This window comes from Bos javanicus, chromosome 9 (genome assembly GCF_032452875.1).
Source record: "Bos javanicus breed banteng chromosome 9, ARS-OSU_banteng_1.0, whole genome shotgun sequence".
NCBI lineage: Eukaryota > Metazoa > Chordata > Mammalia > Artiodactyla > Bovidae > Bos > Bos javanicus.
The window spans coordinates 80639612-80667490 of NC_083876.1; the positions used below are offsets into that span (position 1 = coordinate 80639612).

At 42.3% G+C, this 27879-nt stretch overlaps 1 protein-coding gene across 3 annotated transcripts in view; it reads left to right on the forward strand.

Annotated features, from left to right (window-relative positions):
* AIG1 (androgen induced 1) overlaps positions 1-27879 on the forward strand; it is a 271524-nt gene that overhangs the window by 172974 nt on the left and 70671 nt on the right. The gene's annotated exons all lie outside the window — the stretch shown is intronic.

The following is a 27879-nucleotide window of genomic DNA, read 5'->3' on the forward strand; positions in this document are numbered from 1 at the left end:
CTACTTGATATTTCATGAACTTAGTGTCTATTTTATTTAAAGGTAATTAAAAATGTGGTTCCAAACTCACATAACTTCTCTTAACTTACTGTTCGCTAGAGTCCCCATCCCAATAACCTTCCTTCCTTTCCCTCTCAGGCTAGAAGATCAGCTTCTTGAAGTCTAAAATGTCAACCTGATGGTGTCACTTCCGGGTTTAAAATCCTTTAAAGGATCCCTAATGTCCACAGCTCCCCTGGTGGCTCAGTTGGTAAAGAGTCTGCCTGCAATGCCAGAGACCCAGGTTCAGTCCCTGGGTGGGGAGGATTCCCTGGAGAAGAAAAATAGCAACCCATAAAGTACTCTTGCCTGGAGAATTCCATGGACAGAGGAGCTTAGTGGGCTACAGTCCATGAGGTTAAAAAGAGTCGGACATGACTGTAGTGACTTAGCATAGCGCAGCACTCACCCCCTGGTAATTGTAAGTCTGTTTTCTACAAATGTCACTCTGTTCTTGATTTGTAGGTAAGTTCATTTGTACCCATTTCTAGATTCCATATGGCATTTGTCTTTGTCTGCCTGACTCCATTCAGTATAACACCTTGGGGTTTGGACCATAGCAATGACTCTGCCGGACGCTGCAGCCGTTTCTCAAATCTTATATTTTAAACCTAAATTTTAACATGTACAGTTTCTTAAATTTCAAATCCAAGGCCTTGGATCACGTGACCGTGGTTGATTGATTTTGCTCAAATGGGAGCCCAGGAAATTGAGGAGATAATACAGAGGTTGAGGGGAGTGAACCCTGTTTAGGTGCTCGGGGAGCCTCTTCAGCCTTGCCAGACTAGTTGTGAATAACTGCTATTCTTTATCATATCCATGGTTTATTAGGTCAATGAATCATTAGAACAGGCTTTTTCTAATGATCTGCATTTTGAGTTGGATATTCTTGGAGGCCAGCTCCAGTGCCTGCCTGGCATCTGTCCATGGTGCTCAAGCAACAGGGATGATGTTCTGACAATGCCAAAGCCCTCCTAAAGCACACGTCTGCCCAGTCCTGTGGGACTGGTGTGGCCAGGGGCTTAGTGGAAGTGGGTAACAGGGAGGAGAGGAAAACCTGGGCTGTGACAGTGACAGTTTTTCCTACTATAAATAAAACACTAGGCAATACGCCTTTTTAAAGGTAAAAGATTTCTTTTTATGATCTCTTGACACATTCTGCTCACTCGTAAAAGGAAGAAAGAGTAGTTATGTTCTGGAAAACTGCATGCACTCTATTTCTACTGTTTTGTCACCTACTAGTCTTCTTACAAAGGTGGATTAGAGTGATTAGTGATAATCAGATGGTATTCTTAAGGAGTTTCCCCCAAAAAAGAGAAAATCCTTGAGATTGTCCTACTTGCTTTGGAGCCTCTGAGACCTTTTAGGAACTTTGTCTCAAAAGAGAAGAAAATATTGATTGAGGGCTGACCTGGAGGTTTTGTCTTTACGTTGGGGGGGTGGTGATGGATCATTGAAAAAGCAAGAGAGTTCCAGAAAAACATCTACTTCTCCTTTATTGACTATGCCAAAGCCTTTGACTGTGTGGATCACAACAAACTGAAAAATTCTTCAAGAGATGGGAATACCAGACCACCTGACCTGCCTCTTGAGAAACCTATATGCAGGTCAGGAAGCAACAGTTAGAACTGGACATGGAACAACAGACTTGTTCCAAATAGGAAAAGGAGTACGTCAAGGCTGTATATTGTCACCCTGCTTATTTAACTTACATGCAGAGTACATCATGCGAAATGCTGGGCTGGATGAAGCACAAACTGGAATCAAGATTGCTGGGAGAAATATCAATAACTTCAGATATGCAGATGACACCACCTTATAGCAGAAAGCAAAGAACTAAAGAGCCTCTTGATGAAAGTGAAAGAAGAGAGTGAAAAATTTGGCTTGAAGTTCAACATTCAGAAAACGAAGATCATGGCATCTGGTCCCATCACTTCTTGGCAAATAGATGGGGAAACAGTGGAAACAGTGAGAGACTTTATTTTGGGGGGCTCCAAAATCACTGCAGATGGTGACTGCAGCCATGAAATGAAAGGACACTTACTCCTTTGGAAGAAAAGCTTTGACCAACCTAGACAGCATATTAAAAAGCAGAGACATTACTTTGCCAACAAAGGTCCGTCTAGTCAGAGCTGTGGTTTTTCCAGTAGTTATATATGGATATGAGATTCTGACTATAAAGAAAGCTGAGTGCTGAAGAATTGATACGTTTGAACTATGGTATTGGAGAAGACTCTTGAGAGTCCCTTGGACTGCAAGGAGATCAAACCAGTCAATCCTAAAGGAAATCAGTCCTGAATATTCATTGGAAGGACTGATGCTGAAGCTGAAACTCCAATACTTTGGCCACCTGATACAAAGAACCTACTCATTTGAAAAGACCCTGATGCTGGGAACGATTGAAGGCAGGAGGAGGAGAGGACGACAGAGGATGAGATGGTTGGATGGCATCACTGACTTGATGGACATGAGTTTGAGCAAGTTCCAGGAGTTGGTAATGGACAGGGAGGCCTGGCGTTCTGCAGTCCATGGGGTTGCAAAGAGTCAGACATGACTGAGTGACTGGACTGAACTGAACTGGTGGGCTGATAGTTGTTCAGTCATGCCTGACTCTTTGCGATCCCATGGACTGCAGCCCACCAGGCTCCTCCGTCCATGGGGTTTTCACGCAAGGATACTGGAGTGGTTTACCATTTCCTTCTTCATTATATGGTGGGGGAAGGTGAATGTTAATTGCTAGCGAAATATCACAGGAAGGGAAAAAAAGAATTAAACCAACTAGTGTCACCTCTCAGGATCCTCCTTTCTCTTCAGGTAGGTTTTCACATGTTCTTTTTTGATTGGGGTAAGTGAGGATTCCTCAGATAAATCCCAGTTAAGATCCTTTAATCAAGGAAGAATAGACCAAACTAGACTCAAGAGCCAAAACCAACACCAGTGATAACTGGATAGAACAGAAAAACTTCAACCATGAATTTAGAAAGTGGCCTTTCACTCCTGGGGGTGAGTGTTCTGTGATACATACAGCTTTTAATAGTTGAGGGATAAAAATGACATTAATTGCAATCAGATTGGCTGAGAACATGGCAAAAGGATTAGTTCATGCTGGGCTCAAAAGCACTACCCTTATACCCCAAGGAAACCAGATTTGAAAAAGACACATGTACCCCAATGTTCATGGCAGCACTATTTACAATAGCTAGGACGTGGAAGCAACCTAGATGTCCATCAGCAGATTTATGGATAAAGAAGTTGTGGTTATATATACACAATGAAATATTACTCAGCTATAAAAAGGAATATATTTGCATCAGTTCTAATAAGGTGGATGAACTTAGAGCCTGTTATACAGTGAAGTAAATCAGAAAGAGAAAGACTTCTGCAATGTATTAATGCATAGTATGTGGAATCTAGAAAGATGATACTGATGATTCTATTTGCAGGGCAGCAAAGGAGACAGACTTTTGAACACAGTGGGGAAAGGAAAGGGTGGGATGATTTGAGAGAGTAGCATTGAAACATATACATGAACATATGTATACGTATGGAGAGCCAGTGGGAATTTGCTGTATGATACAGGGAACCCAAAGCTGGTGCTCTATGACCACCTAGCGGGGTGGGATGGGGAGGGAGGTGGGAAGGAGGTTCAAGAGGGAGGAGACTTATGTAAACTTCTGGCTGATTCATGTTGATGTATGGCAGAAACTGTCACAATACTGTAAAGCAGTTTTCCTCCAATTAAAAATAAAAAATTTAAAAACTCCGCTGCCATTTCTGGGGAAATAAGTTAATGATTATTCCACTGCCCTGTGTGCATGCATTTATCCATTCACTCATCAGTCATTCATTGAGGACCCACTAAATGTTAGGTAGGTGGTATATGATGCTGACTTTAGAGGAGCTGAAATTCAAGTAGCAGAAGTGGGTTAGGGAATGGTCACAGGCAAGGCAATGGAGTAGAACATGTAGAAGGTGGAACCCCAGATTACAGGCTTTGTCTTCAGATGGAATTCCATGAGGACTTTATTCCGTGCAAGAGTTTTTTAAAATAGAATTTCGTATTTTCTTTTCATCATTGCATGTCTGCATCCGGGCACACGTTATGCATTTCTATGTTGTTGGAAAGAGAAAAATTCTCATGATTTACTTGGATACTTTTGCATGGGGTTTTGCATTTGGCTTTATTTTATAAAATAATGGCAGGAAAATAGGCAGGAAATAGACATATCCATCCACAGGACGATTCTGATTGGAAGCTAAGCCTATGTGTGAGAAACAAAGTGTCTCCCATAAGCTCCCAGAATGATGACCAGGAGCTTTTTTTTTTTTTCTGCCAAATGCCTCCCCAGACTCTCCATCTTCCTTCCTTCCTCCCCTGATACATTTTTCTTTTCTTGAACCAATAAGTACCCCCCAAACTGTCAAGTTTACCTGGCCAGGATATTTTGGTGTGTTTGACCCTGGCAAGCCTCTGTGGGCCCTACAGGCTGTACCAGCTCCCTCCCTATGGCTGGTGTCCCTCCCGGTGACCTTCGTGGCCATCTGGGCCGGGACCACGTCTGCCCGTTCAGCCCAGCAGGGCAGGACCTTGGCCGTGAGTTTGCAGATGCTCCACTAGGACTCCGCTTCCGTGACTCACGCCATCTGTTGGTAATTTGTCGTTATTCTGGAGTCAGGGGTTTTCAAAGACTTCCATCCCTGGAGTCCCTCCACGGGGTGCAGTCGCTGTCCGACTGCAGTTTTCTGACACCAGCTTCCCATCCGGTCTCGGGCCAGACCCCAGTGCTGAGTCAAGCTGCCATGAGCGTGATGATCGTGTTCTTTGCACTTTCGAGAGCCTCACACCAAGTTCCTCACCCCCTCTTGGGTGAGTTACGCTTTTTGTGGGACTTGTTTGAAGTTCGTCCAAGCTGGCAGCCATGGGGTTCCATTTCTACAAGCTCCAGCAACAGTAGGCTGCAGTCCTTTGTGTCACCAGGCCATCTGCTTAGCTTTCTCCCTCTTCAAACTGTAAATAAAATTAGGTACCTACACCAAAAAAAGCACACCCTCATTATAACCCATTTGCATCAAGTCAACCCGGATGGCGCTGCTTTGTCTGTACTAAACTATATTGCTTTCTCACACCTCTTTAAGCAATGTTATTTTCACCAAAGCATAGACAATAATAATAGTGAATATGTATTAATGTTTTTCTACATTCCAGGCACCATGCTACATCTTGCATGTTCACATGATTCCATTTTATCCTCAGGAAAAAACAAAAACAGGGTAGAGATACTGTTCCTATTTCTGCTTCTGCCTGTAAGGAAGTTGAGGCTCAGACAGGTGATGTAACTTGTCCATGACTGTTCTGCTAGTTAGTGACCATGCTGAAATCTAAACCCCACCCACTAGCTCCTGAGTGCAAGAGTTTAACTTTTTGTGTGTACCGCCCCGTTCTTGATTTTAAGTATCTAATGCTTTGAATTTCAGTGCCTTTGACTAGTTAACCCCTCACTCTGTTGTTATTTTGTGTTATTTATTTATTTTTGGCTGTGCTGGGTCTTCATTGCCCTGCATGACCTTCTCATTGCAGTGGCTTCTCTTGTGGAGTACGGGCTCTAGAGCACACAGACTTCAGTAGTTGGGGCACCTGGGCTCAGTAGCTGCAGTTCCCAGGCTCTAGGGCACAGGCTGAGTAGTTGTAGTACATTCATTGGCTTAGTTGCTCCAGGACACGTGGAATCTTCCCAGACCAGGGATCAAACTCATGTCCCCTGCATTGGCAGGTGGATTTTTTACTACTGAACCGCCAGGGAGGTCTTGCCTCATTCCTTAAAGACGGCATCACATTCATTAGCAATTTCATTCATCTACTCAAATGTTTTATTGAGCATCTACTGTGTGCCATGCACCATCCTGGGTCCTGAGGAGCCAATTATGGAAAAGTCATCTCATGGAGCTTATGATATACTTGGGGCTGCATTTATTTATTTAACAAACCTTTGGTGTATAGTCACTGTGCTAGAGACTGGGCCTATAAAATCAAAAATGATACGATCCCTCAACGTATTTCACTCAGAGTTATTTCCCATATAGCAGAACTCTCAGGTAGTTACAATTCCAGGATTAGGAATCAGAAGAACTAGGTTCTGGCACTCAGTCAATATATGTTCTGGAAAAATCTTTGAACTTCTCCCTCCCTTGATTCCTTCATCTATTAAAGAGAGACAAGGTAAAGTTACCTTCAGCTCTGGGAAAAGAATCTCTTCTCTGACTGAACTTAGCTTTGCAGGAAAGCTAGGGTTTAGAATGGTGGGGAAAGAGAAAAGGGGTAAGTCTAGATTCATGAGAAAAGCAGGAAAAAATGTCAAGAAGTGAATTAATCAGAAAACTTTTCACTTCAAGTAACAGAAAACATGACCAATGACTTGAAAAATTAGGAATTTATTTTTTCACATAAAGAGGTCAAAGAAGAAGTGTTTCTGATGTTATTTCAGTTGTTCAATGATGTCACCAAGGACCTCATTTCCTTCTAAGTTTCTGAACTGCCGCCCTTACTATGTTGGCCTTAAAAGTTAGTGCCTTGTGGTTACAGGATAGTTCCTCTTGTTTCCAGAATTATTTTCTTATAATTGTGTCTCGAGCAGAAGGGAAACCATAGGAGAACATGCCTTTCTCCCTAGTGTGGCATTTGTTTTTGTGCTTACATCTCTGTGGATCCATACCAACAGCCATCTTTGGTCCAGAGACCACACTCTGAGTGTCTGATTAAAAGAACTTCCATGCTGCTGCTGCTGCTAAGTCGTTCCAGTTGTGTCCGACTCTGTGCGACCCCATAGATGGCAGCCCACCAGGCTCCAATGTCCCTGGGATTCTCCAGGCAAGAACACTGGAGTGGGTTGCCGTTTCCTTCTCCAATGCATGAAAGTGAAAAGTGAAAGTGAAGTTGCTCAGTCATGTCCGACTCTTAGCAACCCCATGGACTGCAGCCTACCAGGCTTCTTTGTCCATGGGATTTTCCAGGCAGGAGTACTGGAGTGGGGTGCCATTGCGTTCTTTGGGCGGAAATGTTTTACGTTCCTGTTTGCTCTTCATGGCAACATTCCTCAGATCTCTAGATTTTCCTATATGTACATTGATTGACCTGATGTTGGCAAGGCCACCCAGAGAACTTCTGTCCATCCTCACAGGCCATGAGAAAAATGATCTGAAAAACAGCAAAAACAAGAACCCCACAAACTCTACAGTTGCCTGTGCTGGGCACAAGGTAAAGTCATGTTTAGCAGGTTCAAGAGAGCTGCTAAGAGACAGGCCCTGGGCGTACTCAGAAACCCTGTTTTAGGGCCTTTATTTTTCCTTCATGCTTGGTTGCTCAGTTGTGTCCAACTCTTTTGCAACCTCATGGACTATCGCCCACCAGGCTCCTCTGTCCGTGAGATTCTCCAGGCAAGAATACTGGAGTGGATTGTCATTCTCTTCTCCAGGGGGTCCTTCTGATCCAGGGATCAAACCTGGGTCTCCTGCATTGCAGGCAGATTCTTTACCATCTTAACTCTGAATTAATGCAAATCCCCCATGAAGCCCAGGCCTCACGAGTGAGACTGAGCCAAATGAGGGCTATGTGGCACCTTTTACCTCGCAGCCTGTACCCCTGACTCAAGTCAAACTTGCTTCAAATTCAAACTCAAATTTGGCTGTCACCGTCTTCCCAGTTCTGGGATGGGGGTATTAAAAGACAAACAGAAAGAAAGGAGCCAGGTAAAAAGAGCTTATTCCCTGCAGCTGTACAGTTACACCTTCTATCAAGATTTCTACTTCTATTTTGTTTCCTTGTATTTTTGTGTAACAAATATTTTCAGTGTGCTTACTGTGTTTCAGGCCCTGTTCTAAGGAATTTACAAACAAATTCCTCATGACAATCTTATGAGGTAGGTTCTGCTATCCTTCCTATTTCATAAATGAGGAAACTAAAGCACAGATCATTTAAGCAATATCTCAAAGTCACACAGCCAGGTTTTTATTCGAGTCAGTGAATCTCCTCATCTAGTGTAAAAAGGAAAGTGTCGTTAGTCACTCACTAGTCATGTTTGGAGAAGGCAATGGCACCCCACTCCAGTACTCTTCTTGCCTGGAAAATCCCATGGACAAAGAAGCCTGGTAGGCTGCAGTCCATGGGGTTGCTAAGAGTCGGACATGACTGAGCGACTTCACTTTCACTTTTCACTTTCATGCATTGGAGAAGGAAATGGCAACCCACTCCAGTGTTCTTGCCTGAAGAATCCCAGGGACAGGGGAGCCTGGTGGGCTGCAGTCCATGGGGTTGCACAGAGTTGGATATGACTGAAGTTACTTAACAGCAGTAGCAGCAGCAGTCATGTTCGACTCTTTGTGACTGCATGGACTGTAGCCCTCCAGGTTCTTCTATCCATGGTGTTTCCCAGGCAAGAGTACTAGAGTGGGTTGCCATTTCCTTCTCTAGGGCATCTTCCCAACCCAGGGCTCGAACCTGAATTTCCTGCATTGGCAGACAGATTCTTTATCACTGAGGCACCAGGGAAGCCCAAGAAGGCAAGTAGATGGAAGAGTTTAGAACAAGTGGGTGTAATAGCAGTGTGAGAAGAAGTGAGCCTCAGTCCAGGAGAAACAAGGCTTTTTGCCATGAGAAAGCAGCCATGTCTCAGAAATAACAAAAAGGGATTCTAGTCACTGGAAGGGAAAACAAACTTTTGTCTGAGTGGCAGGTTTGGGATGTAATATGAGAAATTAGCACCAAAATCCTGTGTATATCGTAACCAAACTCACATCAAAGATATGGTGACACGTCTGTAGCAATAACAATACTAAGAAAATGGCTATGCTGTTTTGGTTTTTCTTTTTGTTTTTAAATTAAAATTTTTTGGAGTAGAGTTCCTTTGCAGTGCTGTGTTAGTCTCAACTGTACAACAAAATGAATCAGCTATACATATACATACATCCCTCCCTCTGGACTTCCTCCCCATTTGTGTCACCACAGTGCATTACGTAGAGTTTTCTGTGCTATATATTATTCTTATATTATCTATTTTATACATAGTATCAGTAGTGTATGTATGTCACTGATATTCCAATTCCAAACACCCAATTCCTCCCACCCCCCTTTCCCCTTTATTATCCATATATTTGTTCTCTATGTCTCTGTCTCTGTTTCTGCTTTGCAAATAAGATCATATATTTTCTAGATTCCACATATGTGTTAGCTATTTAGAATCTCTACTATATGGCAAATTATGTATGTAACTTTGTTTAATTTTGCAATCCTATGAGAAAAACAGTATTATGCCCATTTTTTCAAATGCTAAAGTTGATAAAGGGAAAAAGAGATGCAATCACGTGCTGTTAATCTCACAGATACTGACTGGTAGAGTCAGAATTTCTATCTGGTTTTATATTGACTCCAAACCATAGGTCGCTGTTACTCAGCCACACCACCAGATTGAGTAACGCCCCGCCCCCCATTCCATGGGCGGATGGAACAGAGGACTCCTAGCACTGTGTGCCCAGTCATCATGTGTCCAAGTCTCAGAAGATAAATCTAAACCAGTTGCTTGCTTGTTTGTTTTCAATTGGAAAAATCCGTGAAAGATAAGCATAGGCCCCCATTAACTGGAGACAGAACACTTCTATTTCCTAGAAGTGGAACATCTTAGCCTCTAGCAAGAGGACTATCCCACATGATGACTGAGAATTTGTGCCCCCAACAACCTCATGGAAACTCCAAGGGGATCTGTCTCCTATCCCTACACAGAGTTGTGTGTGGTCTGTGGAAGGTGAAGTGTTACTGAGCCTGACTCCAATCTGATGCCCTGGATGGGTGACCCACTGGAGGTCTGGGGTTCTGCCAAGGTTATTTCCATCCTAGATCTACATAGAGTTTGTTGGCAGATAGAGTTGGTCCCTGAGACCAGACTAGTGGGTGTTTTCATTACCCCATGGGGCTTGTATAAATTTATTCCCTTCCGTTTACAGAAATCTTCATTCCAGCTTCTTTTCAGTCTTTGTGATAAACAATCAGTTGATTGTGTGGGAACATTCACAGTCACATACATAGATGCTTAAGCCTTACTGAGTGCAGAACTGGAATTCTAGCTTGGACACCCATGGTTTATCTAAGGCAATTCAAGAAGGTAATAAAAGCCAAATCATTCCAGAATGGGTCATCAGGAGTGATGTTCTCGGAATGCCAAGTGAAATTGTGCAAACAGCACTGATAGGCATTTCAAAAAGAAAGTAAGAAAGTCATGCACTTTTGGAATTGACAGGGTACATCCCAATAATTATATACTTGCTTGGTGCCTTAGTCTTCTCTCTCTTTGAATGACCTCCCAGTTATAAATAAGCAGATAAAGTATCCTAGATTCCAAAATGCCAGGAATCTTTTGACCAGGTGAAGTCTCATCTTTCAAGGTATCTGATGTTAAGTCACCCCAGATCAACCTGTACATTTTACTTGATGACATAGGTATTATTAAAGTACTGATGCAGGACAGTGGAGGAAGGAGACTTCCTATAGCTTGTTTAAGAAGGGAAGTAATTTTCTTATTTCCACCTGGCTATGGTTCAGAAGTATTAGCTCAGTTGGTAAAGAATCCGCCTGCAATGCAGGAGACCCCGGATCGATTCCTGGGTTGGGAAGATCCACTGCAGAAGGGATAGGCTATCCACTCTAGTATTCTTGGGCTTCCCTTGTGGCTCAGTTGGTAAAGAATCTGCCTGCAATGTGGGAGACCTGGGTTCGATCCCTGGGTTGGGAAGATCCCCTGGAGAAGGGAAAGGCTACCCACTCCAGTGTTCTGGCCTGGAGAATTCCGTGGACTGTATAGTCTATGGGGTAGCAAAGAGTTGGACACGACAGAGCGACTTTCACTTTCACTTTCAGTGCCATACTATCACTGAGGGTGAAGTAGGAAGAGAAATCCCTTGTGGAAGGTGTGGGGGCAGGAAAGAGTCAATAAATGGAGATTTTCTGGAGAGAGTTGAGGTTAAGAGAGGGATAAACAAGTATTTGTAATCTGTTCTTGCCAGGCTTCTCTGTGACTAGATATCTACTGAGTTTGAACCAGAAAGCATTCTCCATCCACGCCACAGACATTATCGCGCTCACACCTCTATGGGAAAGCTCTTAGCTCTCCCCTCCTGCTCTCAGCACAGACATAGCTAATCAATCATAGCACTCTCCCTGCCGAGCCAGGATTTGGCGTCAAAATCCTCCACACCCCAGTGCTCCAGGCAGATCCTCTCGTGTGCCATGACAGCTGGCACTTGAAAGCTGTTTACTTTCTCAGTCAGCTTCCCCGGTAGCTCAGCAGTAAAGAATCTGCCTGCAGTGCAAGAGACGCAAGGGACATGGGTTCTGTCCCTAGGTCAAGAAGATCTCCTGGAGAGATGGCAACCCACTCCAGTATTCTCATCAGGAAAATCCCATGGACAGAGAAACCTGGTGGGCTATAGTCCATAGGGTCACAAAGAGTTGGACAAGACTGAGCAACTCAGCACACACACAGTGGTGATGCAAACATGAATAAAACGTGGCAACTGACCTCAGACAGCTCACAGGCTGTTAAGGGAAACAGATCTGGCAACAGGGACTTACAGTATTTTGAGATGAAATGATAGAATTATATTTCAGTGGTGTGGCAACACGGAAGGAGGGGTAACTGTCTTAACTAAAGGAGTGTTTCCCTGAGGAAAGGAACATGAGTCAGACTGAAAGGAGGAGAGATTCAGTTCCCAGGAAACGGGATGGGCATGGGGGCTCTGAACAGCTTCATCTGTGACGGTGCTTTCTCAGCCTTGGGTCCAAGTTGGGGAATGGCAAGCCTGTGGGATGGGGGCAGCCACAGGTCAGGAGCTGTCCCTCCTCAATTGCCAAATAAGATGTCGGAGGACTTTCTTGCAGAAAAATTCCCAGTTTGCAGCATGTGGCCCCCTTGGGGACCATAGAATTATTACAAGGGCTCCATGAATTCACAGCAGACTGAATAGCCTGCGTTAGCAGTAAGTGCGTCATGTGAGTATGTACTCATAACGTCACTGCTAAGAAAGCACCATATGCTACAGGCAGAAGACACAAGGGAAAGAAGGCTCTCACCCTCAAGAGTTTAGTCTGAAGTCCGCAAACCGAACTCTGTGCACCTAAGGGGTTCTGACTTGGAGAATCAGTTTAATTGTGAAAATGCACTACCTGTGCAAGCTGGGAAATATGAAGAGCTTGGGAGTCCTGGACATCTACTCAAGTGCTTTTATGGTATTTTACATGATCAGATTAATTCTTTTTTTTTTTTTTTGACAAATACATAAATTTACTTTGGGTTCACAAGCTCATAGCATGTGTTCCCACTAAAGCCTTTTCTTAAACTTAGGTTCATTCTCCGAGAAGTAATTATATTTAAATAAATACTATAGAGGAAATATGCTCAGCCATTAATCTGCCAAATAGTTCAGCCTTGAAAGAAGACACAGTCTGTAACATTGTTATGACTAAATTAGCAGCATTAAGGATCAGCAAGCATTATCAATTTAGTTGGGGTTCACACCTCTCAAAATCCAGTTAATGAACAAAGCTTTCAGTTTATTTGTCAAAATATCGAATAGCCAGCCCTCATTACCCAAGTTAATGTTATAATAATCTCCTGCATTTGTAAAGGACAGTTGGCAAAGGACTTTTCTCTGATGTACGTTATATCATTTGAAGCTGACAGTACCATTCAAGGCGGATGGAAAGGTATTAAGCATATTTTAGTATCAGCAGTATAAGTATTGCCATTATCCTAGGTCTGTATTTTTTTTACCAAATACTTATATAAACAGAATGAAACAGAGGATTGAATAATTATCTTCAGTGAGAACTTGGGGACAGTTAGGTATATTGGTCCTTTCCCACCCCATACCAGTTAAATCATAGGAGGGTTACCCTGGGTTTTTAAGAACTCTTTAACACTTGTCAAGGTGAGTAGGCACCCAAAAGATGAACCAAGTGAACCTAATAAAAAATTGGGTCCCATGGCAACCTGGCAACACGCAATTTGAGGAATTATCCCAATTTGAAACATTGCTATTAATAGCACATTTTCATAAGCACAGAGTGTACCCTGGAAAGCAAGAAAAACAAAGTCAAATTTTTAAGAAACTGAAGAAAAAGGAAATTGAAATGAACAAGACTGGAAAGGAGAAAGAGGCGGGGTTCTAGTTGCCAAGGAGAGGTGAAATGATGACTGTATCATCCGTATGACCCACGAAAGGAGAGAAGCTGCTGCAGGGTTTGTTGTCAGTTCTTTTTCTAGACAACATTGGATATATGCAGCAGCAAAGTGTACTGAATGGCACCTAGTCATACAAAAGTAGTAAAAAAAAAAAAAAAAAAGGAGTGGGAAAGAAAAACACAGCTTCCAGAGATTTTAAGTGTGTAGAATTTCATAGTGATTAGATTTTCCCCCTGAGGGTTCTACGCTAAATTTATTGCTTCTTTCATTTTATTGATACTATAATAGAATTTGATACATTCAGAAACTTCAAATGTTTGTTCATTTCATATGACAGTACAGAATCCAATCAAGAATAGAGATTGCCCCTCCCAGAGCTACAAATATACAAAATGATAATTGCTTGGAAAAGAAATAACAAGTTTGGGATGAGGGTGCTATTCTCTGCTGCTGCTGCTGCTGCTAAGTCACTGCAGTCGTGTCCGACTCTGTGCGACCCCATAGATGGCAGCCTACCAGGCTCCTCTGTCCATAGGATTTTCCAGGCAAGAGTACTGGAGTGGGATGCCATTGCCTTCTCCGGTGCTATTCTCTACTATTGGCCAATGAAGCAATTTCAAAAGTGTGGCTCTTCCAGATTTTTCCTGCAGAACTATTTGTGTGTTTCTATGCAGGAAGGACAAACTGTGAAACTTGATGGCTTTGGGTCCACTTATTGATCAGTCTGCTTGGGGACTTGCAAACATCATCTGTAATCCTAGCAATGCAGTCCGTGAAAACCCTCAACAGAGGTGTCTTATGGGGCAGTTTAGCCTATCAACCAGTAGGGTAGACTTTCATGAAATCTGGGTCTGTCCTCAAGGCAGAAAGGTCTGGGTTTAAGTTCTGGCTTCAGCTCACTGAATTAACTTAGGTAAGTGTCATTCAGTTTCCTCATAGAGTTAGTTGGGAAATAAATGAGATGATCCATTTGAGCCATTCAACACAGAAACGGGCACATAATACACGCTCATTTTTAAAGTGATTTGTAAATGTGTGTAAAGTGTATAAAATGATAGCCAGCATTTACAGAGCAACTTATCCATGGTAAAGAATCCACCTGCCAATGCAGGAGACCTGGGTTAAATCCCTGGGTTTGGAAGATCCCCTGGAAAAGGAAATAGCAATCCACTCCAGTAGTCTTGCCTGGAAAATCCCCATGGACAGAGGAACTTGGCAGGCTACAGTCCATAGGGTGGCAAGAGTCAAACATGACTTAGCAACTAACACTTTCACTTACTTACACTTTCATGTATTGTCCTACATGTTTTGCATGTCAAAACTGATGCTTTATGAGGGAATGCAGGAGTTTCAACTCATGTGAGAGTTAGCCAGTTACAAGATTACACCAGACTAGCCTCACTACTGGCACCAATTGCAAGTTCAGGGGTTCTCAAAACCATCCTCCGGTTCAAAAATCCACTAGAAGGACTCACAGAACTCACTGAATGATGCTGTGCTCATCCTTATGATTTATCACAGGAAAAGGATAGGGATAAAAATCAGCCACAGGAATAGGTATGGAATGGAGACCAGGACAGATCCACAGGTGGTTTCCAGTAGAACAGCATTCATTCCTCCTGGTGAGGGTGTGTGACCCTGTGCACGATGGACAGCCAGCCAGGGAAGTTCCCCGGAGCCTTCGGTGTCCAGAGTTTTACTGGGGCTCAAATCACATGCTGCCTGCATGGTTGACCTTCAGTCTCTAGTCCTTCCCAGGGACACAATTGCTACCATGTGAGCCAAAGCCATCATCATAAAATCACATTCTTAGATTGGTTGGTGGCCAAAGCTCCCAGGCAAAGACACTCCCCCAGAGGTAGGATATTCCAGGGGTCTAGAGAGCACCTCTTAGTAGCTGAGAGCAAAGACCAGACCTCTCTTTGGGTAGATTAATTCTTCATTGTGAATATTTCCATCTCATAGATGAAGAAACTGAAATGGAGGGAGATTTAGAAACTTGAGCCAGGATTCAAATCCAGGCAGTCTCTCCCTGAAATCTGTAAACATTACCCCTCACTGCCTGCTGCTGTGTTCACTGACTACTGAGATCAGACTGCTGATAGATGGTAGGATTTAAATTTGTACTTAGGTGGGTCTGATTCAAAAGTTCTTGGTCTCACCATGTCCCTTTGACTTTTCCTTACAAAAACATGAGAACCCCACTGACCTAAAAGACTCTTCTTTGGCTTCTTATACCCCTGAAAGCAAGTGAAGTTGCTAGCACCCCTCCCTGGGTTCTTTGTCTGGCACGTACAACTGTGCTTGGCTCAGGGGAAAGTGCACCTTCGTGGTTTCCTGGGACGCTCTTATGACTAGTAAGAGTCAACGGAGTTTTTATGAGCCCTAAAAATAATATAATCTATGAAGCTAATAATGCTGTGTTATTTCTACAGGGAAAAAATGTGCTGCCAGTGGTGGTGGTTTAGTCCCTTAGTCGTGTCTCATTCTTTGCGACCCCATGTACTGTAGCTCACCAGGTTCCTCTGTCCATAGCATTTCCCAGGCAAGAATACTGGAATGGGTAGCAATTTCCTTCTTCAGGGGATCTCCCCGACCCAGGGATCAAACCTGGGTCTCGTGCATGGCAGGAGATTCTTTACCAACTGACCCATGTATGCATGTAAGTAGGGAAGGTGTTTTAGTCATATGCTATGAGTGTCTTCATGAAAGCTGTGCTAGAGCCACCTGTTTGCATATAATGCATCACAGTGGCACATGTAAGAGCATGCTTCCTCTTGTATTCTTCAGGTCACAGTTTGATGTCTCTCAGTTCAGTTCAGTTCAGTCGCTTAGCTGTGTCCGATTCTTTGCGACCCCATGAATCACAGCATGCCAGGCCTCCCTGTCCATCACCAACTCCCGGAGTTCACCCAAACTCATGTCCATTGAGTCCATGATGCCATCCAGCCATCTCATCCTCTATCGTCTCCTTCTCCTCCTCCCCGCAATCCTTCTCAGCATCAGAGTCTTTTCCAATGAGTCAACTCTTTGCATGAGGTGGCCAAAGTACTGGAGTTTCAGCTTTAGCATCAGTCCTTCCAATGAACACCCAGGACTGATATCCTTTAGAATGGACTGGTTGGATCTCCTTGCAGTCCAAGGATTCTCAAGAGTCTTCTCCAGCACCACAGTTCAAAAGCTTCAATTCTTCGGTGCTCAGCTTTCTTCACAGTCCAACTCTCACATCCATACATGACCACTGGAAAAACCATAGCCTTGACTAGATGGACCTTTGTTGGCAAAATAATGTCTCTCCTTTTGAATATGCTATCTAGGTTGGTCATAACTTTCCTTCCAAGGAGTAAGCATTTTTTAATTTCATGGCTGCAGTCACCATCTGCAGTGATTTTAGAGCCCAAAAAAATAAAGTCTGACACTGTTTCCATTGTTTCCCCATCTGCTGCCATGAAGTGATGGGACCAGATGCCATGATCTTAGTCTCTAGCACTCTGAAATTTAGGATGTAGTTACACATACCAGGCTAAAGCTTGTTCCTCTCAACCCTATCTCAGTTGCTTGTCAGACCTGGAGGGTTTTGAAGGGAGCAGTGGGAGGACAGCCATACTCCATCACCCTCAGAGAAGAGCTTTCCTGAGTAACCACTGTAAACAAAGGGATCACTGATGAAAACCAAAGGGGCGGGCCTCTCCCGCCCACAGATATCAACCGTGCTCATGTACATGGCCCGCTCATCATCAGGCTAGGGGTCAAGCTATATGAGTTCGGTCGATTGAACTTGAATCAAGGCAAAAAGTACATGTAACCCACCCCCACTTCCTACAGCTCTCATCAGTTAGTTGAATTCCTCATTAATCAGAGTCTCCCAGGGTAAGACATCAAGAACAGTATGTATTTAAAGTTCCAGGACCTCCCTGGTGGCTCAGTAATAAAGAATCCACTTGCCAGTGCAGGGGACATGGGTTTGATCTCTGTGCTCTAGAGCCCAGGAGCCACAATTACTGAACCCATGCTCCCTAGAGCCAGTGCTCTGCAACAGGAGAAGCCCCTGCAGTGAGGAGCCCTCACACTGCAACTAGAGAGTAGCCCCTGCTCGCCACAACTAAAGAAAAGCCCGCACAGCAATGAAAGCAGTGAAGACCCAGCACAGCCAAAAATAAATAAACAAATTTAAAATAAAATATTTAAAGTTCCACAGAGATTCTTAGGCTCAACAAATGTCAAGAGCATAATAGAGCTAAAAGGATGCCACCATTGAAAAATTTGCAAAATATGTGAAACAGGACAATCTATCATCTAATATTCATTTTCAGCATCTAAAGCAGGTTCATTCTTTAAAGGGAAGGGAAATGATCAATCCCCACTTAATTTAATTTTGGTTTGTAAGAGAGGCTGTTAATGTTAATTGAAAGTTAAGCACTTAATTATATAGTAATGCGTATTTTTAAAATTAGGGCAAGTGTACCACAAAGTAATTTAATTGTCATTTACAAATACACTGCCGTTTTTAAAGTGTTTTCATACTGGATGTTAATGCCTACAACTGAATGAAAGCCTGAAGCCACTGCTAGGCATGAAAATGTCCTTGACTCATGTCTCTTCTTGGGGACAAGGGTTGGTTTGCAGCTATTTCCTCAGTGCAGTGTCAGTATGACACTGGTGGAATAATTAGTTATTAAGTATTTGTTGACACCAGTGGGACACACAGGCTGGGTTTCAAGTTCTTTTGCTGAAGTTCACATAGATGTAGTAGGAGGCTACATGGAGAAGTGAGGGAAGACATAAAACCAGGTGGGCAGCCTCACAGAGAAGCGAATATAGGTCACTGTTAAGGCCAGGATTGGACAGTAGCTCCTTCATCTGCAGGTGGTTCTAGAAACTCGACAGCAACTCTAATAGCTTCCCAAGTTCAATACTCAGCTCTTCCATCTCTGCTCCTCTGTCTGCCGGTTGGACTTCTATTCCCAGACCAGCTATGGTTTCTGCTGCTGCTACCAGTGACCTTCCCATGCCATAGCTTCTGTTTACACAGAGCTTCTACTCTCTTATGGCTTATGCTTCTTGCCTTCCTCCTCCGTCTCTGGCTTCAGCCCACCCTACTGTTTTTCGATGTTCTCAGTGTCTCCCATTTAAAGCCTCTAAAAGACAGATGGGTCAGCAGTCATGATCCCATTTGATGCACCTCCATTGGGTATACATCACAACAAGCAAGTCACCATAAGGGTCAATGGACTGCCTTCAGAAGGCTGGCTTGGGATCAACCACTGGTTCTTCATCTAGCTGCCTTTGACCAGGAAAGGAGAGTCGTGGGATATACAGCATGGCAAGCTATGCATAATAAATCCCTTAGGAAAAGGAAACTATGAGCATGGCAGTCACTGTGGGACTTCTCAGAAAGCCCTGTGACATCCAGGCATGTCACAAGGTATGTCACGTCAGCATCCCTCTGGTTGAGCCCCTGGCCAGTCGCTTTTGGGCCCAGCTCTCTGTGTGCCCTGAGCTCAAGCCCAGGGATTCAATTGCTCTTCTTCATGAATGTGACTCTCTGTGTCTTCTTTGCCATCCAGGCTGGCTCTCCAATAGGAAGCAGCTCTTTATAGTCTTCCTCCCTTCCTCTGTGTCCCTGGAAGAACCACATGGTTTTTCTGTTTTCAGTGCTTTCGTGCTAATTACCCTGGTTTGAGTGTGGGCTAGCTAGAACAGCAAACATTAGGGAAGGTATACATGTCAGAACTAAACTTTGAGTAGTTTAGGCTGAAATGTAAACATTTTTGACCAAAATAATAATAATAACATGTCTACATCTTAATATCCAGAACCTGTGAATACCACTTATTATGGCAAAAGAATGATTGTTAACTTTTATGGCAAAATGATGTAATTAGTTAAGGGTCTGAAGGGAGAAGCTTATCCTGGATCACCAGTGTCCTTGTGTGAGAAAGGCAGTGGGAGATTAGACAGAACACAGAAGAGGAGGTGGCAGCAGGCCCGTGGAGGTAGAGATTGGAGTGATGTGGCCACAAGCCAAGGAATACCAGCAACTTCAAGATGGGGAAGAGGCAAGAGAAGATTCCCCGCAGAGCCTTTGGAAGCACTGCATCCCTGCTGACACTTTCATTTCAGATTTCTAGCCTCTAGGGCTATGAGGAAATAAACTTCAATGGTTTTAAATTATCCAGTTTATGGTACTCTTTGTAGAAGCCCTAGGAATCTAATATACATGCTGTCTTAAATGTTCCATGGAAGTCTTCAAAGTTTCTTGAGGGCTGACCTGTCTTATGCTATTGGTTTGCAAACTAGAGTGGATTGTGGCCTGAGGTAGGTTCAGGATAGCACCGCGGCTCGGTCTGCTGAGGCAGCTGGTCTACAGGTTTCATGAGAGTAGAACAGGGTGCTTATTCTAGGTGCGTGATTTGTTGAATAAACGAATACATTCTCTGGCTTCGTTCTAATCCACTTTTTCCTGGCTCTGTGCATCCAGATGACTCCTCTGATGGAGTCATCAGAGGCCCTGCAATTTCGGGCCCTAAATTTACTCAGATGGGCCTGCAATTTAAAGATGGGACTTTTCTAGCCATTTGTTTCATCCCAGTCTGGCCTCTGATCTTTTGCAATTCTTTCCACTGTTCTTCCTTTCAGCACCACATAGACACTCTGGATAAGAAAGACATCTTGCCTTTCTTTTTGTTTCCTTTAAATCAAGCAAACTATTGTTTCTGAAATAAACCTCATTACAAACAGACCTTGTTTTATTGCATTTTGCTTTATTGCCCTGTGCAGATACTCTGCCTTTTTTTACAAATTGAAGGTTTGTGGCAAATTGAACAAGTCTATTGGCTCCTTTTTTCCTAACAACACTTGCTCACTTCATGTCTCTGTGTCATATTTCAGGCTTTTTCTTTATTATTGTGTCTGTAATTTGCACAGTATTTCAGACTTTTTCATTATTTTTTGGTATTTTTTTTGTATTTTTTTTGGTAATCTGCCATCAGTGATGTTTCATGTTACTTTTATGACTCATTGAAGGCTGAGGTGATAGCATTTTTAGCAGTGAAGTATTTTTTAATTAAGGTGTGTACATTTTTAGACATAATGCTGTTGCACCCTTAATAGGCCACAGTACAGTGTAAACATTGGAGAAGGCAATGGCACCCCACTCCAGTACTCTTGCCTGGAAAATCCCATGGACAGAGGAGCCTGGTAGGCTGCAATCCATGGGGTTGCTAAGAGTCGGACACGACTGAGTGACTTCACTTTGACTTTTCACTTCCATACATTGGAGAAGGAAATGGCACCCCACTCCAGTACTCTTGCCTGGAAAATCCCATGGACAGAGGAGCCTGGTAGGCTGCAATCCATGGGGTTGCTAAGAGTCGGACACAACTGAGTGACTTCACTTTGACTTTTCACTTCCATACATTGGAGAAGGAAATGGCAACCCACTCCAGTGTTCTTGCCTAGAGAATCCCAGGGATGGGGGAGCCTGGTGGGCTGCCGTCTATGGGATCACACAGGGTTGGACACGACTGAAGTGACTTAGCAACAGCAGCAGCAGCAGTGTAAACACAGCTTTAATTTGCACTGGGAAACCAAAAACTTCGTGTGACTCAGTTTACTGTGCTATTTGCACTGTTATCTAGAATCAAACAGCCAGTATATCTGAGCCACGCCTATGTATCTTCTTTCCATTTTTGCTCTCCATCTCCCAAGCTTACTCAAACTCTGTTTCCCCACCCCGTCCTCCTGACAGAACTTTCTCCTCTTTGGAACTTTCATGCCACCTTATCTCTTTTCTATATCACTTATTTCTGTTTGGAAACCATATATTTATAAGAATACCATCCCTTCTGCCAGACCATCCATTTCATCTTTCTGTTACTGCATCTTATAGGGACAGCTTACAGGATAGGAACCCAAGAAATATTGGATAATTGAATAAACAGAAATTTGGGCATTTCAACAAACAGAAATTTTGTAGTAAAATCCTTAATATGCTAGGAAGTTAAGAAGGTAAATAAAATTATTTTGAAACAACATTGAAGGCCCAGTTGAAATGGTGGTGGGCTAGTCTGAACTTGGATGGGTAAGGTCAGAATAGTTAGATGAATCTATACTTGTTTTTTTTTTTTTTCTATTGCTCAATAGCAAATTACTACAAACTTAGCAACCTAAAAGGGCACTCAGTTATCATCTCACAGTTTTTGAAGGTCAGTAGGCCAAACATGGTTTAGCTGGGTCTTTTGCTAAAAGGCTTCTCACAAGTTGCAAGTCATCAGCCAGGGCTGGGGTCTCACTGGAAGGACTGAGTGGGGAACGAGCTCTTACCAAGAGCAGGCTCTTGGCAGGATTCTGTTATTCAAGGGCTGCTAGACTCAGAGCCTCAGTTTCTAGCTGGCTGTTGGCCAGAGGATGCTACTTTAGGTTTTGTCATATGGGCCTCCCCAGCATAGCTCTGTGGCTCATCAAAGCCAGCAAGAGAAGTAGCCTACTAGCAAAACAGAACTCACAGTCTTATCTAAACTAATCATAGAAGTAATGTCTCATCACCTGTACCAGATACTGCAGGTTTAAGGCAAATCAGTGCCTACCTTCCAACAAGGGCGTAGACATGAAAATACATCTTTGAATATGTCTGCCACTTCTGATAAGTACCATAGACATTCCTTAAGTATTCTGAAAAGGTCATGTTCCAAAAACTGGTTTCTTTTGGCTGGAACTAAGAATTCAGTAGGATTTCCTTACAGAAACAAGGGAGTTATATTCCTGGGCTTACCTCCAGGTAAGGGCCATTTTACTCAGACTAGGTCAAGTAGCACACTAACCAAACTACAATAAACTACATTTATTTATGCCATTGTTATTCTGTGAGAATATGCTTTCCAAATGTCAAGTTGGAGTGTTGGGACAAATTCTCCAATTAGCAGATCTTTCGCATAGCCGTGTAGGGAGGTTAGGAGTTCTATTCGTCTCCCGTCCGGAACTCATCAAGTATTTCACACTATGTATGCGAACAGATGATCCCCAAGCAAAATATTTATCCATAAGCTGATAATCAGTGACACATTTACGGTGTAAATGCATGTACACCATAAATATATCATTTACAGTGTACTCATTCTCTGACATCCTCAATATTTGTATGGAAAATCGGAACATTTCCAACAGGGAGAGCAAATCATTTTCAAAGACTTTCAAAAAGTATCATTCAAGAAAGCATTTCAAATCATTTTTATATTCTTTAGACTAAACAAAAACTTGCACAGAAGCAATACTGAAGCCCCTAGGCTGAAGTTCCTGGTCGTGGTTTATTTACACTGAATCTCATGGGTTAGTAATGATGCCACCGCCTCTGCCTGCAGCTCAAGGTGGAAGACTCTCCCCATTAGGTCAGCAGAAGAATTTCTTTTGAATTTTCAGCTTCATCAAAAACTGGGCTTCTCCCTTTTTGAAGTCTTCTCTTGCTTCTTAGCCATTGGGGGTGCTTTGAACTCAGCTCCCACTGACCCTGTTTCCTCTTCAAAGGCTTCTTCCCTTCCGTGCAGGGAGAAAATGCCCTTTGAAAATAGTGGGTTCCTGCCTTATATGAGTCAGTTGGTGTAAGTGGCAATAAACAAAAATAATAATAAGCAGCAGGAGAAAATGGGCAAGTGGAAAGAAAGCCACTTTGCAGTATTACTTGGAGGAGAAAGTATTTAACATGCCTTGTTCTCTGCTGTGCTGCAGCTTCTGTAGTTTGCATGAAGCAGGGGATGGGCATTTAAAGTGGTCCATCCTTTGGTGGGAATTTTGGCCCAAGTGGACTTTCCAGAGATGTCATACATAGGAAAATCCAAATTTAAAGCAACTCCACTTATCTGAATGAGAATCTTCCCCAGACACATAACCAGTTAGACCCTGTCATGAGGCAAAGACCTGGACATCTTGTTTCATCCAGAAACACAAACTGAAGCTGAAAATTCTTGAAAATTATTCTTTTTCTGAGATATTGACTCAGGAGTTCACAGACCAGTTATGGGTTAATTCCGCTGCGCTTTTTAAATTTTGTCCAGTTTAAGTCACTAACTTGCATATGTACAATTTTAACCCTGATGAAGTAGTTTCTGTTTTGTTTTCTCAGAAAGATGCTACTAGAGTTGTGATAGCTTGTAAGACACTTAAAAGTAGGTCCTTCCCATTCTAGAAGTCTCTGATTATGTGATCTTAGGTAAACTATCAGTTGGAGCATCAGCCACTGTGACGTAGAATACCTCCTTAAATTGCCGCCTGATACAGAATAGTTCCAGCATTAAACAGCAGTGGCCTGTAGTTAGAACACTGATCAAACTACATTTTCCTTCATATCTGGTCATGGGGTGTATTAATGTGCTAGGGCTGCCATAACAAAATAGCATGGACTGGATAGTTTAAATACCAGAAACTTATTACTCATTATCCTGGAGGCTGGAAGTCCAATCAAGGTGTTGACAGGGTTGGTTTCTCCTGAGGCCACTTCGTGGCTGCCTTCTCACTGTGACCTCACATAGCTTTTTCTCTGTGTGATCACACCCCCGGTGTCTCTTCTTCTACTTAACAAGGACACTAGTCCTATTGGTTTAGGGATCCACCCTTATGATCTCATTTAACCTCATTTACTTCTTTAAAGATCCTGTCTGCAAGTAGTCACATTGGGGGTTGTGGTTTCAACATAGGAATTTTGGGAGAACGTATTTCTGTCCATAACATGTGGTTACCAGTAATGTCCATAGGTGGATTGGAAGTCGTAAATAGTTTGTAAAAATTGTGTATGTGTGTATCTGTGGCTTTTTTCTGGAGAGAAAGTTCACACTTTTCTTGGGAATTTCGAAGAATGTTAATAGGACACTCTGCTTTACATCAACTTCCCTAATTATTTTTCTAGTTGGGATGATATATGCTGATCCTTCACAAAGATTCTGTGATTCTGTTAGCCCTGTTGTTCCATTCTTCCTAAATTTTGAGATACTCTTATTTGGCTATGAATCATAACTTTGTTGAAAGGTTAGGGAGAACATGTTTTCTTATTCTGCTGAGATGACTAAAATGATGATGTTGCATATTTTCGGTACCGACCAGCTTAGAGTGTCTTTTTTTGTAAATGGTGGCTTAGGTGCTTAAGAAAAATATGTAGTTTTATAAATCAAATAAACATCTGAGAAAGTTAAAGAAAATAACAATTAAAAAGCAATTATGAAGTTAGGACATAGGAATAGTACTGCAAAAATAAACAGAGTTGAACTTCCCAGTTATAGGCAGTGTTCTTTGTATGAGCTTAGTTGCTTCAATCGTGACTGATTCTTTGCGACCCCATGGACTGTAGCCTGCCAGGCTCCTCCGTCTGTGGGATTCTCCAGGCAAGAGTACTGGAGTGGGTTGCCATGCTCTCCTCCAGGGGATCTTCCTGACCCAGGGATCAAACCTGCATCTGTTACATCTACCTGCGTTGAAAGTGGGTCCTTTACCACTAGCGCCACCTGGGAAGCCCGAGTGTTGTTTATGTCTATGTAATATGCAGAGGAAAGCCACGAAAACCAGTAGTAGGGATATAGGCCCTATGATAAAAACCTACAGAAATTAGAATTTTTTAAATAGAAAATGGGTATGACTGATACTTCAGTAGTTATCCCTAGCCAGTACGTTCTCTCCCTCTCCCATAGGCCTGCACCTTTATGTGGGTCCCATCATATGCTGATCTCTGCGGCTATTTTTATTGAATATCTGTGCCACCGACTTTTTAAACTTGAACTTTGGATTTTCACTTGCCATCAATAAGTTTAATTTTGATAGGTTTAGACATTTTTCTTGCCCAATGGTATTCAATTTTTTTTTAATTGTGGAAACTTTAAATCCAGACAAAATCTTCCATGGATGCCAAGTGGACAAAAATGGAGCTTATAGCTGAAAGAGAGAGAGAGAAAAAAAAAAGGGCCCTGCTGAAATAAAAAATGTATTATCAGTATGATATTTCCCTAATCCCAATTCTGCTCTATTTGGAATTCCCAGTTCATCAACTGTCCAGAGCAGATTATTTCTTTCTTTGCTTAATTCTCTCTGTATATTAAAATATCATAAGAAACAAAGAAAATTATGTTCCCAGTTGTCTTTTTTTTTTAATCAGCTGGGACATAGTTATTTTTCTCTGACAGCAACCTCTTGTAAAAATGTCAGTAGTGGATGGGAAAATTAAGGCGATGCCCACTTCCCTTTCCTCATTTAGGACAGTGATGGTGGGAGGAGATTGGAAATCCTACATCATATTACTGGCTTTGGAAACATCGTCAACCTTTGGTCTCATTTGCTCCTAAAGCATGCATCTGGAGTCATAGAAACTAAATATATAAGATGTCTTATGACTTTCTGGTGAATGGCTATTTTGGAAAAAAAATCCTTTCAAAGCCCCCACGTCATCTTTACTGAAGTCACTGTGTCAGTATCAAAGACATCTGGTAACTCACTGCCTTGATCCATGCCTGATGGCTTTTAGGGAGTGCTCCAAGCTCCTGGAGTCAATAACACCTGAATCACTGAAATAAAATGAACTTTGAAATGGTTGGTTACTGTTAGAGTTTGAATATTTCCAATTTTTTAATTAAAAATATTTTTTAAAAAGCTTCATTCACTGACCTTCGTAAAGATTTAAGGAAATCTTTCTTAAAAAGCAAATTAACTTCTGAAATTAGTACAGATGCAGCACTTGGGAGTCTTTGGAGTTTTCAGTGGAAATACATACTGAATCCATGCATGTGTGTGTGTGTTGAAATGTTATAGTTGAGCATGTATATTTTGACAGAAAGTTTTATGCTTCCTTTTTTTTTGTTTGTTTGTTTTTTTGTTTGTATTTGGTTTAGTTTGGTTTGCTTTGGTTTGGTTTCTTTCGGGTTGGGTTTTTTGTTTTGGTTCTCACAACATTTTGGCTCTAAATGGCTCGGCAAAGAAATAAAAGTTTGCAATGTTTTATGTAATTTGCCCCTAAGTCATGCAGAGTTTGTGTCAAAACTAAATTGAGATCTTTTTTCAGCCAGGATTTTTTTTTTAACCTGCTGGTTTAACTAGCGAACACACCGCCCTCTGTTTGTTAGTATATCTGGTAGGTTCTGATACTGTGCTAGGGGCCAGGAGGACACAGAAATACGTCTTGGGCCCTCTCCTCACATCTGCATCCTCTACCTTGACTCCACAAACTCAGACAGTCCAATAGGCCAGGATAACCTCTTCATGACTTCTAATTTTTACTTGTGCCCAATGATGTCTCTGGAAGATGGAGACTTGGTTCCAAAAGCATACATTTTGGTGAGAGCCTGAGTTCCCCTTACCATTCATCACTTCCTGCCAGCCCTCAAGATGAAGCATATCCGTTTGCTACTGGTGGTGCTTTTTCTATTGGGATTTTGAAAATTAAGGAGGCAAGGGAAAGAAAACTAGTAACTGTTGAATGCCTGTTAATGGCCAGCTATGGTTCTATATAATTTAATTTTCATAACAGTGTTATATTGTTCCCATTTAACAAATCAGAAAAGCCAGGTAGATGTCCAAGGTCCTCCAGCTTAACCCCAGACATCAATGGTATTTAAATATAGGTTTCTCCAAAGTCAAAGAGCAAATGTTTCCCACTAGACTGAATCATTTCTATATAATTACTAGAGAAGCCCTCAGTTTCCTCACCAGGAAAATAAGGACAAAAGTCTTCCACTTTGTTTAATCTGTCATAAAATGGGAGCGTATTGAACACACTGAATAAATTCAAATGAGTTTGTGTTCATTTAGCCTCTTCATGAATCATGAACAACCACTGGCAAATTATGACTCAGGTCATCAATAGCCTTAATATTCATGCTGACTCAGTAATGCTGAAGTACTTATCACCCCATCAAAGTTTTCTCCTTTGACACTGTTAACATCAAAGAGAGTAATATCTTCCATTTTCACACACACCCTTTTGCAAAACTCATTAAACTTTTGTTTAAAGATTTTGCTTCTCTCAAATGCTTCTTACCCTGCAGCCTCTCTTAGCTGATGAAGGTATTTCATAGACTTCATTGGCAGAGAGAATCAAAGATGGACATGTAAACAGAATGCAAAAGGAAACCTGTAGAGGGAATGGCATAGCTGAGGCAAAGAAACACTTTGGAAATTATAATGAAAGGTTAAATGGAAAATAACTTGGAACCTTCCTGGTGGTCCAGTGGTTAAGACTCTGTGCTTCCACTGCAGGGGGCACAGGTTTCATCCCTGGTCGGGGAAATAAGATCATCCTTGCCCCACAGCTCAGTCAAAACAATAAATTTTTAAAAATAAATAAAGTGAACATCACATTACAAGCGTCTTTTTCAGTTAATAGTTTTCTCAGGGAGCCCAGTCTAGCGCTCTGTGATGACCTAAAGGAGTAGGATGGAGGGATGGGAGGGAGACTCAAGAGGGAGGTGATGTATGTATATAATTATGGCTGATCTGTGTTGTTGTAGGGCAAAAACCAACACAACCTTGTAAAGCAATTATCCTCAAATTAAAAAAAAATTTAATAAAGTGAGTTTCTTATTTTAAAAAATAAATCAATACAAAGTTTAGGAAAAAAGAAAAGAAAACAATTTGAGGAGCAATGAAG